The following is a 21,787-nucleotide window of genomic DNA, read 5'->3' on the forward strand; positions in this document are numbered from 1 at the left end:
AAGTCGCTTATGAGGAACGGTGTCAAAAGCTTTCCGGAAATCTAGAAATACGGAATCAACTTAAGATCCCCTGTCGATAGCGGCCATTACTTCGTGCGAATAAAGAGCTAGCTGCGTTGCACAAGAGCGATGTTTTCTGAAGCCATGCTGATTACGTGTCAATAGATCGTTCCCTTCGAGGTGATTCATAATGTTTGAATACAGTATATGCTCCAAAACCCTACTGCAAACCGACGTCAATGATATAGGTCTGTAGTTAAATGGATTACTCCTACTACCCTTCTTGAACACTGGTGCGACCTGCGCATTGTATGTTGTAGTTTTAGAATCAACAGTTTCTAATATGTTCACTGTGATAGGATGTTAAAGTAGTCTACTATTTGATAATGTAATTGTGAGCTGTATAGATTGTTTCTTTTTCCTTTTTTTTTTTTTTTTTTTTTTTTTTTTTTTTTTTTTTTTTTTTTGACACATTCATGTTTTGTATGAGGGACGACAGGTACAATCAGTGGCGCAAGTGTGGGCTGTATATAGAAAAGGGATAAATGTTGATGTATGTGTAGAAAACTAGTGTGTATGATTTCATGTTGTTTTTTTTAATAACAAAGATTCAGTATCAGCTGCAAAGCGATTTAGAAAAGATTGCTGTATGGTGTGTCAGGTGGCAGTTGACGCTAAATAACGAAAAGTGTGAGATGATCCACATGAGTTCCAAAAGAAATCCGTTGGAATTCGATTACTCGATAAATAGTACAATTCTCAAGGCTGTCAATTCAACTAAGTACCTGGGTGTTAAAATTACGAACAACTTCAGTTGGAAGGACCACATACATAATATTGTCGGGAAGGCGAGCCAAAGGTTGCGTTTCATTGGCAGGACACTTAGAAGATGCAACAAGTCCACTAAAGAGACAGCTTATACTACACTCGTTCGTCCTCTGTTAGAATATTGCTGCGCGGTGTGGGATCCTTACCAGGTGGGATTGACGGAGGACATCGAAAGGGTGCAAAAAAGGGCAGCTCGTTTTGTATTATCGCGTTATAGGGGAGAGAGTGTGGCAGATATGATACACGAGTTGGGATGGAAGTCATTACAGCATAGACGTTTTTCGTCGCGGCGAGACCTTTTTACGAAATTTCAGTCACCAACTTTCTCTTCCGAATGCGAAAATATTTTGTTGAGCCCAACCTACATAGGTAGGAATGATCATCAAAATAAAATAAGAGAAATCAGAGCTCGAACAGAAAGGTTTAGGTGTCCGTTTTTCCCGCTCGCTGTTCGGGAGTGGAATAGTAGAGGGATAGTATGATTGTGGTTCGATGAACCCTCTGCCAAGCACTTAAATGTGAATTGCAGAGTAGTCATGTAGATGTAGATGTAGATGTATTACCAATGTATCTAATAGATCATACATGTAATCAATGAGTATTTAAATACTGTAAGAATATCCTTTTGTTTGTAATGTTGCGAGATGCACGTAAGGGTCTGACTGATTGAGTGTCGCAGCGCTGAGGTGCTGCGCAGAACACGCCCATACCGCTAGCAGGAGGCCAAGCTGATGTCGCCATGGGAGAGACGACAGAGCCGCGGCGCTCCCCACTCCACTACCGGTCGAGGTACACTCCACGCGCCCACTACAGCAGGTCAACGGCCTGGGGCGACACGCACGTACCACTGGCCATTCGTAAGTTCCGCCACCCTTACGACTGGAGACAGCAACCCGCGGAGGCAACATCGGGTGGTTTTTTTTTCTGCTAAACGGCTCGCCCGGTGGCGGAGCGACGGCAGAATGAACGACGCGCGGCAGAGCCCGGCGGGCATTTTTTAACAGCAACTATTAACTAGTACTGGACTGTGGAGCCGTGAAACAAGGTGACTGCTCGTTTGTCTCCATAAGGTGGAAAGTGAAGGACTGGCGTTTCCACGTTGTGAGTGGTGGAAAAGATTTTGTCTTTAGCAGACAGGACGATTGTTTTGTTTTGTCTTGACCACTGAACGGTGGGATCCATAAACTTGTGGCAGTGACTTGTTAAGTGTGCTTTGCAAATTGCATGTGGAACGCTTGTTATACTTAGAGGACAGTTGTCGTATGGTGACTAATTATTGTCTGAACGCTAGAAACTAAAGTGGGACATTGACATTTGCATTTGTAGTAGGAGACATTTCTTTAATTGGTGCGGGAATAAGTGCTGTTTGTTAGAACTTACGACTTTTAATTACACCATGGACTGAAAGGACAGAACCGTGGGAAATAGTAGTTGTAAGGCCATTTCTGGACGACCAGATTCATGTGGATGGTACTCTGAGAGTGACTAGGACATTTGTGTTTAATGTGTTCAAAAGGCCGATTTGTGTGACTTAAAGACTTTCGTCCGGGTAACCATGGCAGAGCTTTGACACCGAGACTGTGTTTCTAGGGAACCTGTCAGCAACTTTTTTTGACCCCAAGAAAATCACAGAATGAAATGATTCCGTGTGACTCGAAAGATAGGGAATAATGTATTTGTACTTGTAATTATGTAAATTTTTTATATGTTTCATTCCTGAAGGGACAGCAAGTGTAATTGTAGTTCATTAACATTTGTGTTTAGAATACTTAGTGTTTTTGTTTGTTTGTTTGTTTGTTCTGGGTTATCAAGTTCACGTAGCATGCTTATTAGAATATTTGGTACAATGATGCTATAATTATTAGCCAGTGGCGTAATACTAACGTAATTTTTTCTAATAATAATTCAAAGTTGGTGGACTGGCTAGTTCAGCAGCAGGTATTTGTACTGGTGGACAAGGATACTTAACCAGCATGTAACGTGTGGTATATTTCATCGTCTTTCTTCCCAGTTTTATTTCTCTGTAGGTTTGATGTATATTGTAGAGTAATGGTATGGAGCCTGGCAATCTACATGTAACAAGTGTACGCAATGTTTTTCTTTTGTTGATTTTGTTTTGTATTTAGACTTTACTGTGTAAGGGTTTTTACCCCGCAATTTATGAATGTCAGATTACTTGCTCTTTGTTTGGACTGTGAGCTATTTAAAATTTCATGAGTACAATTAGTATTTTTTTATTTGTTATAGAATTAGTGAAGTTTGGATTACGCATAATAATAACGAAGATCCCAGGAAGTAAGCAAATTTTTATGTCAACATAAATTTTTATTTGTATGATGTACTGTTTTATTTGTCATCTGGATTGTTTTAAATTTGTATGTGTACGTTACTCCGGATTGTAGAGAGTTCAATAATGCATTAACTGGGTCAATAATTTGGTAAAGTAACAGCATTTGGTCGTGTATTTGAGGTCACCAGGGGCTAAGGTCTCCTCCTGGTTATTATGACTTACCACGTTTGTTCGAATACAGTTTTCTTAAAAAAATATTCGGAACTACCCTCGCATTGCAAGGATAGTACCGTGCCAATTTGTTTTTTTTTTTCATGGGTAGCCGGTGGTGAAAGGGTACAGTACCGCCCGACATTGAAAATAGGTACAACATTCTTCGTTATTCTTGTCAGTACAACATATTTTTTCTAATAATAATTCATTTTCAATTAATACAGCGAAGCCGGATGTCAGTGTGGGAAAGAATGACAATTTACTTATTTAATTGATCACATGTGCACTCCCACAAAATAAATGCCTACATCCAGTTTGGTGAGATCTGTGAAATGAATGAATGTATGGTCGTCTGCTAACCGCAGATAGTGAATGTGAATATATGATCATCTTCGAGACGATCTTTTGCCACCGTTGGTGGAACCAAAGAGATGAAATTTACCGGAGCTTTGAGCGCCTGAAATGTGGCTGACCAATGGGTAGATGGTCTTCCCCAGCCTCGACGGAGGTACGAGATGACCTGAAGAACGTCCATGTTTCAGCCCTCTGCTGCTGGGTCTTGTGTTAGTAATACCTGTCTTAGGTGAGCTCTGTAAAGACAAGAGTGGAGACGGTATGTATGTGAAATGCTTAAGAGTAGTTTCGAATAATTATTTCTCTATTTCAGGAACTTTTGGGGGGAGAATTAAATGTCAGGTAGGTAATATTAAGGGGATCGTAGTAACCTTTGGAAGTGACCAACGGTCACAATGAAACCACGCGTAGCAATAAGTTGAAATACTTCAGAGTGATTAAGTTAAGCTGAATTATTAGCATGTTTACTATAAGTTGGAAATATTTAAGAAATGGCGTGTGCAGGACTTGAAATTAGAGACGAGTACTTCCATGTGGTGAGTACTGTGTGACGCTTGATTCAAACTATAATACTCGGAGAGACAAGCAAGGTGAGTCAGCCGTCTATCCAGCAACGCCACTTGGCTTGCATTGCACAGGAAGACGTGCATATGTCCTCCAGAGTTCATAGTAGGAAAGAAAAGTTACGAAGTGGGGCAGTGTCGTGTGAAACTGGGATGAATTTTTAATTGAAGTGGGAAAAGCTGAAAGTGATGTGATTATAATGTTGTGACTATTCCTTGTGTTGTATTCCATGTTGGAGTGTGGTTTATGTCATGTAATTTAAGTATGTGTGGTTTGCATGGGACAGTAGCAAGGTAGTTTCAGAGGTAGTGGGTTATGCTTGTTCCTTCTGTATCGCTCGGTCTGGAGAAAAGTTTCGTGATGATGGTTGTGAGATATGAAAAAAGATCCACCATCCTATCCAGAAAGTGCACTGTAGCGTTAAATAATTACGAGACCATAAGATAGAGAATCACCAATGTAAAGCCATGCCCACTGGGTGGCATTTCTCATGTGTTATTGTTGTAGGTTATAGAATTTCTGTGCTTAGGTTATAGAATTTATCGGAATAAATAAGATAGTGAAAAGAAAAAGATTGGTGGCCTTTTCCTTCGAATTGTATGTTGTCATGATATCCAGAATTTATAATGTGTGCGCCATTCATATTCAGTGCGATGGACACGTGTTGATCAAAGCCATTAAATAAGAAAGAAAATGTAGTATTGCCAGTGCGTATTAAACAGTAAGAGTTGTGTAAATTACTAATAGTCAGATGTGCGTTTCCGTTGAGTAATATTCATACAGGAGGATAAGTTGTAACTTAGTTGCGAGTACTAGAGGTCATACTACTCGATAAATAAGAATGATTCCGCTCGCTTGGCAGACCACTCATCTTGCAGGCCTGACTACTTGGTGCCACAGTATGAGCAAGGCATGTGAGCACCTCTCAATACAAGCAAATTTTGATATCAATTTTACTAATTAATTACATAAATCAGTTAATTAACCCCTTCCCCTCTGGCAATTCCCCCCCCCCCCATCTTACCCCTTCCCTCTCCTACCTGGAAATTGGCGGAAAAAAACTGAGTTGATTGGCCATTTGTATGAAATATTGCTTAAAAAATTTCTGGTTGACAAGGCAATGTGTGGAATATTGTTTATTCAAACAAATTATAGAATACAATGCAGTGTTTGGAATATAGTTTATTTATTTATTTATTTATTTAAAGAAACTGGTGGGAAATCGTTTGCAGTGTATGGAATAGTGTTTTTTTTAATATTTTGAGGTCGACACGTCAATATGGAATACTTAAACAACCGCAATGCTCTTTTTTTAACCCAATGGCACAAGGAATATGTCAGCATAGGTCACGACCCAATATTACACTGTTAAAAATCTTTCACACTGACCACAGGGCATTGCATGCCGGGCCGACCACTTCGTGCCGCACAACGCAACGCTGTCCAAGTGGCCACACTACACCCTCTCAGACCCTGCGACTGACAGACAGGATATCGCGCTAATCCCTGAAAAAAAGCTTCAGGTGGTGGCAACCCTTTGACATTGATACCCGAGAAATTCGTGTCGAAACACACGCTCTCTCTCGCTCTCTCTCTCTCTCTCTCTCTCTCTCTCTCTCTCTCTCTCTCTCTCTCTCTCTCTCTCTCCATCCGAACCGCAAACAAAGCAATGTTTACCTAGTGAACCGCCAGCTGTGGATGTCTTGGAAATATTCCCTCACTCTAACAGATAGATTGGATAATTAATTAAATCCATAACCTTTTTTGTGGGACAGATTCTCCTTGCTTTCTATTGGTGAATACTAGGATTGGAATATTTGGCAGAATTCGATCCTGCAACCAGCTGGTTTCCAAACCCTACTGGATTTGTTTTCTATCGCTTCCTATCAGTGAATCATTTGGTTGGGAGTCGACTACGTTGGAGGTAGGTGAGAATTTCATACTTCATCTCAGTTGCATGCTATGTCCTTAAACAATCTTCGGAGGGATTGGACTGGTGCGTGTGTGCGTGTGTGCGTATGTGCGTGTGTGCGTGTGTGCGTAACATGGCACAGCGATTGGGTTTTTAAAGCACTATAGAATTCACAAACTGATACTCTGCAACATTTGGAAGGAGAAGGGCAAAATATCTACTGTGCGATAGGGTAGAGATGACAGCAAATATCACTGCAAGAGAGAGTCCACTCCGATATAGTGAGAAGTACTAAACGTGACACACTCAATCCATGATCCAGTCCATAGTAGTAGTAGATGTCATTGCTAGAAGTCGGTGATCGCTATCTATCGGGAATCTGACGTCGCGATTGAGTTTTTAAAACGTTATAGAATTCCAGAATTGGTGCACACATGGGCTCGGCGTAGCGTCTTTAACAAACAAAGAGTTGTCGGTCCTGGGTTCGAAACCCGCCACAGTTTAACTTTTGATTAATAATCAGCATTTGGCGGCCAAAGACTTCCGGCATAAGAAGTCAACCTCAGTCTCCCAAAGGCCTTGTCAAACAGGCCGAAGAAGCGGACACAGGTTCGGAGCACTCTCTTGTCCTTGGGGTGGGAAACTGCCCCTAAAGGAAAAACAATCGGCAATGACCAACGACATGAGGATTCAGAAGGCAATGGAAACCACTGCATTTAAGACACCTAACGTATATCCACAGGACATGTGGCCTGTAATTGAAAATGTGTCAATATGATCTTCCTTTGGCAAAAGATTGCGCTATAGTCCCCCATTCGGATCCCTATGAGGGGACTGCCAAGGGGGAGGTGACAATGAGAAAAAGAGTGAATAATAACGTTCTTCGAGTCGGGGCGTGATGTCAGAAGCTTGAACGTGGTAGGGAAACTAGAAAATCTGGAAAGGGAAGTGCTAATTCTCAATCTAATTGTAGTGGCGATCAGTGAAATGGAAAGAAGGCAAGAATTTTTAGTGAGATGATTATATGGTAATCTCAATACCAGCAGAAAATGGTATAAAAGGAGTAGGATTCGTTATGAATGGGAAGGTAGAGCAAAGAGTGTGTTACAATGAACATTTCAGTGATCACTATCTATCGGGAATTTGACGTCGTGATAGGGTTTGTAAAGCGTTATAGAATTCCAAAATTGGTGCACACATGGTCTCGGAGTAGCATCTTTAACAAATGAAACTTTGTCGGTACTGGGCTTGAAACCACCTGAGTTTAAATATTGCTTATCAGTATCGACAGCAAACCAACATCGACAACGATAGTTCAAGTATACATACCAACGTCGCAAGCTGAAGAGATAGATAATATATATGAGTATACTGAAAGAGTAATACACTATATAAACGGAGAAGAAAATCTCATATTCGTGGGGTACTGGAATGCAGTTGTAGGGGAAGGAGTAGAAGAAAATGTTACAGGAGAATATGGCCTTGGGACAAGGAATGAGAAACGGAAAAGACTGAGTTCTGTAACAAATTTTAGCTGCTAATAGCGACTACTGTTCAAGAATCACAAGAGGAGTCGATATTCTTGGAAACGACCCAGTGATACGGGAAGATTTCAATTGGATTACGTGATACGGGAAGATTTCAGTTAGATTACATCATGAGATTCCGAAATCAGATACTGAATTGTAAGGAGCAAATATAGACTCGGAACACAATGTGGTAGTGATGAAGAGTAGGCTGAAGTTCAAGAGATTAGCAGGAGGGATGAAAACGCAAAGAAGTGGGATAAGGAAGTACTAAGGGATGACGAGATGCACCTTAAGTTGTCTAAGGCTATAGATACACCAATAACAAATAGCACAGTAATCAATAGAGTTGAAGAGGTACGGAAATCTCTAAAAAGGGCTGTCACGGAAGTTGTAAAGAAAATAGGTGCAAAGAAGGTAAGTGCGAAGAAACGATGGTTAACATAAGAAATACTTCAGCTGATCGATGAAAGAAGGAAGTACAAAAATTTTCAGGGAAATCCAGGAATGCAGATTACAGGTCGCTGAGGAATGAAATAAACAGGAAGTGCAAGGGTGCTAACACGAAATGGCTGCATGAAAAATGTGAAGAAATAGAAAAAAAGTGCTTGTTGGAAGGACTGACTCAGAATATAGGAAAGTCTAAAAAACTTTCGGTGAAACAAAAAGCGAGGGTGGTAGCATTAAGAGTCCAACAAGAATTCCACTGTTAAATGGAGAGGAGAGAGCTGATATGCAGAAAGACTACATTGAAGGCCTCTATGATAGGGAAGATTTATCTGATATGATAGAAGCAGAAACAGGATTCGATTTAGAAGAGATGGGGAATGCAGTAATAGACTCAAAATTTAGGACACCTTTAGAGGTCATAAGGCCAAGGAAGGGAGACGGGATGGATAACATTCCGTCAGAATTTGTAAAATGATTGGGGAAGTGGCAACAAAACGACTAAGCAAGTTGGTGTGTAGAATTTATGAGCCTGGCGACATACCATCAGACTTTCGGAAAAATATCATCCACACTATTCCGAAAACTGCAAGAGCTCACAAGTGCGAGAATTACCGGACAATCAGCTTAACATTTCAAGCATCCAAGTTGCTGACAAGAGTAATATACAGAAGAATGGAAAAGAAAATTAAGGATGTGTTGGATTACGATCAGTTTGGCTTTAGAAAAGGCAAAGGCACTCGAGAGGAAATTCTGGAGTTGCAGCTAATAATGGAAGCAAGACTAAAGAAAAGGCAAGACACGTTCTTGGGATTTTTCGATCTGGATAAGGTGTTCGACATTGTAAAATGGTGCAAGATGTTTGAAATTCTGAGAAAAATATGAGTAAGATATAGGGAGATATGGATAACATACAAATGTACAAGAGCCAAGAGGGAATAATATGAGTGGACGACTAAGAACAAAGTGGTCTGATTAAAGAGGGTGTAAGACAGGGGTGCAGTCTTGTTCAACCTGTACACCGAAGAAGCAATGATGGAAATGAAAAAAAGGTTCAGTAACGGAATTAAAACTCAACGTGAAAGGATATCAATGATACGATTCACTAATGACACTGCTATCCTCAGGGAAAGTGAAGAAGAATTACATGATCTGCTGAACTGAATGAACAATCTAATGAGTGCAGAATATGGATTGAGAGTAAATCTAAGAAAGACAAAAGTAATGAGGAATAGTAGGAATAAGTACATCGAGTACATGAAGTTAAGGAATTTTGCCACCTAGGCAGCAGAATAACCAGATGGAGCAAGAAGGACATCAAAAGCAAAGTATCACTGGAAAAATGGCCTTCCTGGCCGAGGGAAGTGTGCTATTATCGACATAGGCCTTAATTTGAAGAAGAAATTTCTGAGAATGTACGTTAGGAAAACAGCATTGTATGGTGTGTAACATGGACTCTGGAAAAACCGGAACAGAAGAGAATCGCAGTATTTGAGATGTAGTGCTACAGACGCAAGCTGAAACTCTGGTGGGCTGATAAGGTAAGAAATGAGGAGGTCCTGTGCAGAATCGGCGAGGAAGGGCACGTGTGGAAAACATTGACAAGAAGAAGAGACAGGATGATAGGACATCTATTATGACGTTAGGGAATGACTTCCATGGTACTAGAGGGAGATGTGTGTGGCAGGAACTGTAGAGGAAGACAGAGATTGGAATACATCCAGCAGATAATTGAGGACGTAGGTTGCAAGTGCTACTCTGAAACGAAGAAGTTGGCGCAGGAGAGGAATTCATCGCGTGCCGCATCAAACCAGCCAGAAGACTGATGACACCTACCCAAAAAAAAAAAGTTGTTGCTCTCCGTTACATTCACAAGAGGCAGGAGGAGGAGGAAGGATCTACTGTGTGATAGGGTAGAACAACAACAACAAATACCACTGCGAGACAGAACCCACTCCAGTGTATTGAGAAGCACTAAAAACGACACACTTAAACCATGATCCAGTCTGTAGCAGTAGTTTTCATGGCTAGATATGGCTAAATGTCGGAGATCGTTGAAACACACACATCCCACGTGCTATGTCCCGATGTCCACACGCAGCACTTCGATCCTCTCATATGCTATCGTCGCCAATGCTCAGAGGTCGGTGAAAACAACCGCGTTTCACACAGGCAATTTTTCTTGAGTCACTGATGCTTCGTTGAAAAAATCTTTATTTAACCCAGGAAAATTATTATGTTTGATATTAGCATCTGCTCTAGGATTCCCCCACATCTGGACGTCGGCAGTACTTGTCTGTAATTTAGTGCATCGAACTTTTGTACTTTTTGTAAACAGAAACTTCCTGCCCTCTTCTCCAGTAACGCTCCACAGCTTCTCTATTACTGTGCTCTAGCAATGGGGCTGATTCCGTTGCGCAGCGGGTGGCCGAGCGGTTCTAGGCGCTACAGTCTGGATCCACACTGTTGCTACAGTCGCAGGTTCGAATCCTGCCTCGCGTGTGGATGTGTGTGATGTCCTTAGGTTAGTAAGGTTTAAGTACTTCTAACTTCTAGGGGACTGATGACCTCAGAAGTTAAGTTCCATAGTGCTCAGAGCCATTTGAACCATTTTTTTGAACCGCTGCGCCATTAGTGTCAAATGACTCGCTGGATTTTCATTAAGGCGTATTGTCTTGCTTGCTTAAAGTCATGTTAACTGTATCTAAATACTGGGGCTTCTTATATTCATTTCTTTCATTTATGAGGCTGTGTGGCAGTCAGACATCGAATATTGATACGGCAGTGTTTTTAATGCAGAATTTAATAGTTCCTCTTCTTTCTACCGTTTTCAGTTTCACCAGCAGACTGACAATGGATGATTTGGATCGAGTCGTAGGCTACATATGACCCGATCGTCCCAGAAGTTTCTGATAAATATTTCACCAGGGTCTGTCTGATAATTATTTCAGGGTTCACAAATTGTCGTTCTATGGATTAACTAGTTTCTTGGTTTTCTCTCTTTCCCTGTAGTCAGACTGCTGTAGTCTTTTTTCGAAACATCCTCCCAATTGTTCAGTTAAACCAAGGTGGAATTTTGCCACCTTTTATTACGTAGTACGTATTTGCCTTCTCCACAGTTTCTAACGTCATTCAGCTTTTACCGCAAATGTCTTTTGTTTGTTGGATCTGAACTGAATGGCCTTAGCTTGTCCATTAAGTAAGTTGTTACTAACAAGCTATCATTTAGACAAAACAAAAATATTATCATAGGTTTCTTCACTAACTTCAATTCGCAATAAAGGCATCATTTGCAATAATAAATAAAAAGGCTGAAGGTGAGAGGGGGTAGGGGGTGGAGGCGGGTATGCAGATATGAGGGCAGTTCGGAAAGTAAGTACCGAACCATGGCGAAATGGAAACCACTGTGAAAAAAAAGTATTCTATTTGCAACAGTTATTTACACATCACAGCTACTTCTTTACATAATTGCCTCTCCGACTTAGACACTTGTCGTAACGTTGTACTGACTTTCCATTACTTTCGTCATAGAAGGCATTCATCAGTGCTTTTCGCCAATTCTCTCGTCGTTTTTGGCAAAATGCTGTCTTCATAGCCAGCGGTCGATGTGAGCAGAGATGAAACTCAGGACAAGACAATTACGGGCTGTGTTGTGGGTGATCAAACACTTCCCTTCGAAAACGTCACAGGAATACCTTCATTGCCCCTAAAGAGGGTGGCCGAGAATTGACATGAAGAGCGAAACACACCACTTTTATGTTATGTGGGCTGCACGAGATCAAGCGAAACGTCTCACCAGGCCCCTATACTTAGCGGTAGACACTGTTTTCTAGGCATTTTTACGTGCTCACTGTGTGCTCAGAATTGAAAAAACAAAGGCGCTGCGATCGACGTGCAAGCTAGAGATACTACCCAACACTTCAGTTCAAAACTTCATCGTAAATTTAGACAACATAGTCTATGAAGAACAGCGACCTAATGCTATATTTAAGTTAAAATGAACTATCGAACAGATACCACGATCGTATCACGAGAAAACCGAGGAGCCGCCAGCACCTGCCAGAACGTGCCAAAAATTCTGAATATAGCTTTTACATAAGCAGAAAGCGGTTAATAAACAAATTTCATTGCGGTCTCTACTGTTCCTTTTAACTGAAAACTTCATCGGATTTTCACATATACCGAGTGCAAATTCCCTCCAGTACCATATTTCGCTACTAGGAACCATTGAGCGCCTGACTTTTGAACTGCGTCCCAATATAAACCTTTCTTCGTCATGCGAGGATACTCGGAACGCGACAGGGGAGAAAGCGGTGTATGACAAGCAGAGCATATCTCATTAGCAGCTGGAGGCCCTCTTCGTCAGAAGAATGGGTTTAAGCTTATGGCTATTGGCCACACATTTTATTTACCGTATGTCAATATACACCCATCAATAAAAGTTTTGCATCACCTCGGTTCGGAGAGTTCCGGAACCTGTACAGAAAATTGGAATAGATATCAACATAAACATCATTTCCACCATTTCTATTGCTAATGAAAACCACAAATTGCATGTTGTACCACAATACAGCGAGACCTCCAGAGCTGGTGGTCCAGATTGCTGTGCACACCGGTACCTCTAATACCGAGTAGCAGTCATCTTGCATTGATGCATCCCCTTACTTGTTTGCATCCTATCCATAAGTACATCAAGACGCTGTTGCTCAGATTGTCCACTCCTCAACGGAAATTCGGCGTAGATCCCTCAGACTGGTTGGTGGGCAACATCATCCATAAACAACCCTTTTTAATCTATCCCATGCATGTAACTTCCTGGCAGATTAAAACTGTGTGCCGGAACGAGACTCGAACTCGGGACCTTTGCCTTTCGCGGGCAAGTGCTCCACCAACTGAGCTACCCAAGCACGACTCACGCCCCGCCCTCACAGCTTTACTTGTGCCAGTACCTCGTCTCCTACCTTCCAAACTTAACAAAAGCTCTCCTGTAGACCTTGCAGAATTAGCCCTCCTTAAAAAAAGGATATTGCGGCCACATGGCTTAGCCACAGCCTGGGGGATTTTTCTAGAAGGAGATTTTCACTCTGCAGCAGAGTGTGCGCTGACATGAAACTCCTTGGTAGGTGTGCTAGTTCTGCAAGGTCTGCAGGAGAGCTTCTGTTATGTCTGAAAGGTAGGAGACGAGGTACAGGCAGAAGTAAAGCTGTGTGGGCGGATCGCGTGTCGTGCTTGGGTAGCTTAGGTGGTACAGCACTTGCTCGCGAAAGGTAAAGTTTCCGAGTTCGACTCTCGGTCCGGCACACAGTTTTAATCTGCCAGGAAGGTTCATATCAGCGCACACTCCACTGCAGAGTGAAAATCTCGTTCTATCCCATGCATGTTCGATAGGGTTCATGTGTGGAGAACATGCTGGCCACTCTAGTCGAGTGATGTCATTATCCTGAAGGATGTCATTCACAAGATATGCACGATGGGGGCGGGAACTGTCGTCCATGAAGACGAACGCCTCGCCAATATTCTGCCGACATGGTTGCTCTGTTGGTCGGAGGATAGCACGGAACGCACAGCCATTACGGCGCCTTCCATGACCACCAGCGGCGTACGTCGGCCCCACTTAATGCCACCCCAAAACAGCAGGGAACCTCCACCTTGCTGCACTCACTGGACAGTATGTCTAGCGATAGATGGCAACCAGCTCTGCAGTGAACACGCTGCAGCCAACAAGCAAGGAGAGTTGTTCCGTATGGTCAACGTGAGCGTAAGCAAAGCCAACAAGATCGTTGACCAGTGAGCCATCAGTGTAGATTATGTCTGAGCCCTCAAACTCGTCAAGAACAGAGAGAACATTCCGGAGGAGAGACCTGTTAGAACAGAGTTTAGTTGACTGCCTTGTAAGGCGCAAAAGGGTCCGAGCCCCTTGCGGGAATACAGGACTCGAAACGAGCAGGTAGCTGGATTAAATAGTGCACGTTACTAGCGTGTGACAAGTCGAGGATTTTGGTCGCTCAGGAAACGTGTCCGATAGCCGAGGTGCTAAAGGCAACCAACCGTTTTAGGCGGGAGATGTGGGTTCGAGACTTCGACGCCTAATTACAGCTGGCATCAGACATTTCCTTCGAAAGAACAACACTGGATTTTCCATTAAACGCTGTGTTATGTAACCAAAGACGCTACACATCCGGATTGAGTGAAAGTCGCTTCGTCCAACATTAATAAGTAGACAGTCTCAGAAACTGACATCCTAAAACTGGTATGACCACATCAGGTAAATGGAGAGTAACACGAAATTTTTCAGCTCTCTGAGGAGTTCCTCATAGATTCTTCCTATTACACGTTCTCCTTTTGAGGTAAAATTGGAGAGGAAGATTACGTGAAATAAACAGTCATTTATTAGACGCACTGCAGAAATTGACTTATGATATTCACGTATGGTACGCGTTTTGCGTGATTTTGAAAATTCTACTTCCTCTGGATCTTAGCTTGGTCCTCAAAGAAGTGGTTTAATTGATGACATAAGCTTGTTATATAACTCTTTTGTCAGGCATTTTACTGTAAATGAAAATTATTTTTTTCTCTCTCTGCTGTACCCTCCTCGTAGCTGTAAACGAAGGATGCTAACGATTCTGAGAACATCGCTGAGAGAATAACCTCTGTTTCATCTGCCTCCGTGATAGAGGGGAAAGGTAAGTTTGTAGTGTCTAAGAGTCTAGCCCGCCCGTGCGCGGTCACTTGTTCATCGTATTTAGCAGCAATAGCAACGAGTGCAGGATTCTTCGTTCACGAAAAACACAACTGCAGCTTTTGCTGGAGGGCAGTCACGTTTCCCGGAATCTGAACATGCCCTAATAAGCCAATGAAACATTCAGTATTTGCACGTTTTTCGGAATATCATTTCTGCTGTGCAATTCTAGGCCAAAAATTCGATGATGTGTTTTGGAGAGGTGTTGCTTCCCCTACAGTTCTCTTACATTTTGTATGATTTTTTAAATCTAAACAGTAGTTAAGGTGAAAATCATAACATTTCGAATATTATGTTCCCTTTATTTTATTATCGATATTTGCTGTTCTGAAACGCTTCAGGTCTTAATGTCCCGTTCAAGACGATGTAATTAGGGACGGAGCGCGGGGAAGGAAACCATCTGTGCTCTGTCGGATGGATAACACCAGCAACTGTTTTAAGTGATTTTGAGAAATCTCAGAAATCCTAAACCTGAATGGCCATACGGGAATCTGAACTACCGTCTTCTCGAATACGAGTCAACAAGATTCTTACTGCTGCACCACCCTGGGCAACTTCATCAGCCCGTCAGTGTCTACTGTATGCTGTTGTTGTTTTTGTTGTTGTGGTCTTCAGTCCTGAGACTGGTTTGATGCAGCTCAAGAAAACTATAACGTAATAGCAATTAATGATACTACGTAAAATGCGATTGCCACTAGATGTGGTAGTAGCATACATAAAACAACCAGATGGCTCCTTTATAACTGCGTCAATTTATGGTCCACCGAGATTGTAGTAGTAGTAGTAGTAGTAGTAGTAGTAGTAGTAGTAGTCTTCAGTCCTGAGACTGGTTTGATGAAGCTCTCCATGCTACTCTATCCTGTGCAAGCTTCTTCATCTCCCAGTACTTACTGCAGCCTACATCCTTCTGAATCTGCTTAGTGCATTCATCTCTTGGTCTCCCTCTACGATTTTTACCCTCCACGCTGCCTTCCAATACTAAATTCGTGATACCTCGATGTTCCAGAACATGCCCTACCAACCGATCTCTTCTTCTAGTCAAGTTCTGCCACAAGCTCTTCTTCTCCCCAAATGTGTTCAATACCTGCTCATTAGTTATGTGATCTACCCACCTAATCTTCAGCATTCTTCTGTAGCACCACATTTCGAAAGCTTGTATTCTCTTCTTGTCCAAACTATTTCTCGTCCATATTTCACTTCCATACATGGCTACACTCCATACAAATACTTTCATAAACGACTTCCTGACACTTAAATCTATACTAAATATTAACAAATTTCTCTCCTTTAGAAACGCTTTCCTTGCCACTGCCAGTCAACATTTCATATCGTCTCTACTTCGACCATGATCAGTTATTTTGCTCCCCAAATAGCAAAACTCCTTTACTGAGAGGCTATAACCCTGTATCACTCCCATCCCAACCACTGCTTCCCTTTCATGTCCCTCGACTCTTATAACTGCCATCTGATTTCTGTACAAACTGTAAATAGCCTTTCGCTCCCTGTATTTTACTCCTGCCACCTTCAGAATTTGAGAGTATTCCAGTCAACATTGTCAAAAGCTTTCTCTAAGTCTACAAATGCTAGAAACGTAGGTTTGCCTTTCCTTAATCTTTCTTCTATGATAAGTCTTAGGGTCAGTATTGCCTCACGTGTTCCAATATTTCTACGGAGTCCAAACTGATCTTCCCAGAGGTCGGCTTCTACCAGTTTTTCCATTCGCCTGTAAATAATTCGCGTTAGTATTTTGCAGTTGTGACCTATTAAACTGATAGTTTGGTAATTTTCACATCTGTCAACACCTGCTTTCTTTGGGATTGGAAATATTATATTATTCTTGAAGTCTGAGGGAATTTCGCCTGTCTCATACATCTTGCTCGCCAGATGGTAAAGTTTTGTCAGGGTTGGCTGTCCCAAGGTTTTCAGTGGTTCTAATGGAATGTTGTCTATTCCCGGGGCCTTGTTTCGACTCAGGTCTTTCAGTGCTCTGTCAAACTCTTCACGCAGTATCATATTTCCCATTTCATCTTCATCTACATCATCTTCCATTTCCATAATATTGTCCTCAAGTACATCGCCCTTGTATAGACGCTCTATATACTCCTTCCACCTTTCTGCTTTCCCTTCTACTGTAAAGAAGTATTTTGTCTTTAAACGAGTACGTTGTTCGCTTCCACTCACTACATCACCTCACGCTTTCCGATCCATCGTCAGTATAGCTTCCCTTTTCTTCCTCCCTTCTCCCCCCCCCCCCCCCCCTCCAAAAGAAGGGACCACCGCTACTCCTCTCATTATTGCTCTGCCCCTGCTTCTTTTATCTCACACAGTTCTCCTCGAAACCTGATCTACGTCATCAACTACATTCGCATAGAGTTTCCAGTATACCCTCCTGCTATTGGTTCTATTGATTTGCACCAGTTATGATGCTCACTACTTTCATGTCCCTCGCAGTTTCATTAGGACATTACGTCACCTGTAGGTGTAGTAACTTTTCTTACAGATAATTCCTAAACTCTTTTACGCTTATTCTCGTCCTCGGATGACTGTGGAGGAACTGGTAGCACCCTCTCATCCTCCTCATGTAACTGTGGACGCATAGTGGAGAAGTGTCTGCGATGAATATGTGTTTTTTCTGAAAAAAATTGTTTAAAGTATTAAAATTCGCTTTTATAACTGAATGTCGTTTGTATGTTTAACATCTTCATATTGGTGAGTTTTGTAGCTACGTCTGTCCTATGGCACGTAATATATTTTTTATAATTATTGGTCTCTTCTCTCCGAATTTTTCTGAAATGGTTGACAAGTGATTGTTACGATCAACGTTATACAAACTGAAGTTACAGGATATGTATCCTTCAACAAACAGTGTTTGCAAAGATTGTTAGAGAAACCGAAATTAAAGCAGTTAAAAAACGTTACACATGGAATGCAAAACTCAATGCAGCGCAACAACTGGCCAGCACAATTACACCCAGTCCCTAGGCTGAGAAATTCTCCGACCCAGATGGGAATAGAACCCGGACCCTTAGGATTAACATTCTGTCGTGCTGACCACTTTTCTTTTTAATCTCATTTTGTGTGCTTGCGTTCGTTGCATCTGCTCAGGACGAACGTCGTACGACACCCGTTGAAGTTCATCGTTGGTCGATTAACTCTTTTTTTTTTTTCTCCAGAGGGAAGCTAACCCTCTGACAGAACCCGCTGTGTCGTCACCACTTAGCTACGCTCAGGGGCGTACAATTACAGGGTACTGAGCCAAGGTACTTCTAGTGCAGATGATGATAGTTGTCTTCCTTTAACATCCTTTTCCACCGCACATGTTCGTGGGAGGAAAGTTTGATATAGACATTTTTGTACTGTCAGATTGCAAGGAATCATGAATTTTGGTTCAACTTTTATATTTTATGTTACCCGTCTTTCCCTACAGCTTGCACATATTTTCCTGGTGCTCTGAAACATCCTGGACTATGTTACGTTGTCAAACTTTTTTTTTTTCTATATCGATAAATTCTAAGAATTCTGTTATTTTTGTAAACAAAAGTAGATTAGTCTTTCACTGCATTAAACTGAAAGGTCTGTAGTGGCACGCTCGATTTCTCACGGCATTACATGTCTTTTTCCCCCATTCGTTTTGGCTAAAAATTATGGCTTTGACTATTTCTATTCCTTCTTTTATTTTCCTCCAGGGCGGAAAATGCATCCAGTACCTCTGCGAGACTGGGGCCAGCAAAGGAGAAGAGCGTTCTGTGCAAAGAGGCTGTGTGTGCAATGGCTTCGGAAATGAAACTGCCTTCGTGAACAAGAAACAAGTGTCTTCCCTACCGCTGTAGGAACAGAACGCCGTACTGTTTGGTGCAGACGGTGGGAGAAAGACACGTGGGATCTATGAGTCAGCTAGGGGGCGCTGCGGGTGGACTTGCACCGGCCTTTGTCTCGCCGCGTTGAGCATTCAGCGCGGCCGCTGGCGCCAGTCGGCGGTGCTGGCGGCAGGTGCCCGCCAGCAGTAACTTACGGCGTGACGGCGCCAAGGTGACGGCGCCCAGGGATGTCCAAACACAGTCGCTCTCTCACACACCACGCACAGTCCACACTCCGGTTTTGTACCACCATCTGATCACACGACAACGTACGTAGCTGGCGCAGTTAATGTACTTTATATGAGAATAAGTACCCCCACAGCTACCTCTTGAGAATGTCTTTGTTGTCCCACACGACTGGTTTTGGCGGCACATTACCGCCATCCTCAGGCTCCATCACCGTCAAAAGAGTATTATAACTCCTTGGCGCAATTATTGTTGATTCCTCTTTGCTAGTACAAGTGGACGAACTTTCCTCAGAAGTCTCTCCTCGACACCGAGTTGTCTCCAATACTATTCCAATCACCAACTTTCTCCCCCGAATGAGAAAAAAATTTTGTTGGCCCCGACCTACATAGGGCGGAACGATCACCACGATAAAATAAGGGAAATCAGAGTTGGTACGTGCGCGCTATATGAGATTGGAATAATAAAGAATTGTGATGGTGGTTCGATGAACCCTCTGCCTGGCACTTAAATGTAATTTGCAGAGTATCCATGAGGATGTAGATATAGAAAATACAATTAATATGCTTTAAGGACATAAAATACACAATCGACTAACCATACAAAAAAAAAACAAAGATAAGTCGGTGGCTCCCATTTTGTCTTACACTTTCATTTACGTTTCTTTCCCTACGAATTCTACCAATAATACTGGTAATCCTACCATTTAGTACGTTATTTACTTAGAGTACCAACACTATCGAATCATAGTTTTGTTAGAACGCAACTCTGATGACGACCAATGTAGCCTTAGAATTGGCCTGCCCCTATCTTCTGTGGCATAAGAAAGTATCTCACCAGAAAATGGCCGTGTCACGGCGTTGGCATAGTGTGTGAGGGCTACGTGCTGTCAAAAGCGGGTTACCCCGTAGCAGCTGATGCAGAAACTCTCCCCTGAGGCCGAGCAACAACTGCTTCTGCAGCGGCGCTTAGGAGTAGCCGGTTCAAATCTTGTTTGTACCAAAATTTTTCTTCGGCTGTATTTCATCTGTTTGGAAAGGAGGGGTGACGCGAAACTCATGATCATCATGTCTTGCGCCAATGTTGTACGCCAAGTTTCAAAACTCTTCACAGTGAATTGTACAGTGATCGTAGAGGTAAGGACGTTAAGCTGAGGCCACCTTCAAAATGTTCAAATGTGCGTGAAATCTTATGGGACTTAACTGCTAAGGTCATCAGTCCCTAAGCTTACACACTACTTACCCTAAATTATCGTTAGGACAAACACACACACACACACCCATGTCCGAGGGAGGACTAGAACCTCTGCCGGGATCAGCCGCACAGTCCATGACTGAACAAATAGGTCAACGCGTGTTCTTCACCATCTGTTACTTCCCTCCTTTTGCAGCTGTTCACGAGGCTCACCTATAACTAAGGGTTAGATATGGTGCATGGGACTGGCTTACACTCATAACCGCGCGGAATGGCCGCGCGGTCTTGGGTGCCATGTTCCGGATGGCCCGGTCCCTCCCACCGGAGGTCGAGTCCTCCCTCGAGCATGGGTGTGTGTGTTGTTCTTAGCATAATTTAGTTTAAGTAATGTGTAAGTCTAGGGAGCGGTGACCTCAGCATCATGGTCCCTTAGGAATTCGCAAACATTTGAACATTTTTACACTCATGGTTTCTTAAAAGTGGTGCTCTCACACTCGTACTGTCGGGAGAAGTGGCATTAGGTTAAGACACTTATCTCTCTGTCGCGAGGACGGAGGTTCAGGTCCACATCTGACCATCCAGTTTCTCTCAATAGTTCCTCTAAACCTCTTAAACAATAATTCCACGATATTTTTTTAAAAGGGCGCTGTAGCTTTCTTTCCCCAGTCGTAACTTGCGCCACATCGTTAATAACTTTGTCGTAATGGAGCTTTAAACCTATTTCTTCCTTTCTTCACGATCTGTTTTAGCTGTAGCACACATGTTATTTCATTTCTCCTAACTCTGCTGTTGTGCCAATCACTTTTCAGGCGTAGTGAGAAATGGCCGTACGCAGGAACGCCGTGATAGATTAGCGGTTCGTAGAAGACTGCGCCGTAAGCTCAGCAAACAGTTAACGCCGGGGGCGATCAACTGATAGTGTAGTTCCAAAAAGTTTGCGATGAACACTCCCATTTACTGATCTTCAGTAATTCCAGTGTGCCTTTAAGTTTCTACGTCAATGAAAATTTGGAAGAGATACAATGTTAGTTCTCGTGGTTGTTGACACCGCCCTTGGATTATTCTTCTTGACTTACCAATTACTGACATGTTGTTGTTGTGGTCTCCAGTCCAGAGACTGGTCTGATGCAGATCTCCATGCTACTCTTTCCTGTGCAAGATTCTTCACCTACCGCAACCTACATCTTTCTGAATCTGCTTAGTGTATTCATCTCTTGGTCTCCCTCTACGATTTTTACCCTCCACGCTGCCCTCCAATACTAAACTGGTGATCCATTGATGCCTCAGAACATGTCCTACCAACCGATCTCTTCTTCTAGTCAAGTTGTGCCACAAGCTTCTCTTCTCCCCAATTTTGTTCAGTACCTCCTCATTTGTTATATGATCTACCCATCTAACCTTCAGCATTCTTCTCTAGTACCACATTCGAAAGCTTCTATTCTCTTCTTGTCTAAACTATTTATCGTCAATGATTCACTTCCATACATGGCTACACTCCATACAAACACTTTCAGAAAACGACTTCCTGACACTTAAATTTAGACTCGATGTAAAAAAATTTCTCTTCTTCAGAACGCTTTCTTTGCCATTGCCAGTCTATATTTTATATTCTCTCTACTTCAACCGTCATCAGTTATTTTGCTCCCCCAAATAGCAAAACTCCTTTACCGTTTCAAG

The sequence above is a fragment of the Schistocerca gregaria genome, chromosome 4 (genome assembly GCF_023897955.1).
Source record: "Schistocerca gregaria isolate iqSchGreg1 chromosome 4, iqSchGreg1.2, whole genome shotgun sequence".
NCBI classification, from domain to species: domain Eukaryota; kingdom Metazoa; phylum Arthropoda; class Insecta; order Orthoptera; family Acrididae; genus Schistocerca; species Schistocerca gregaria.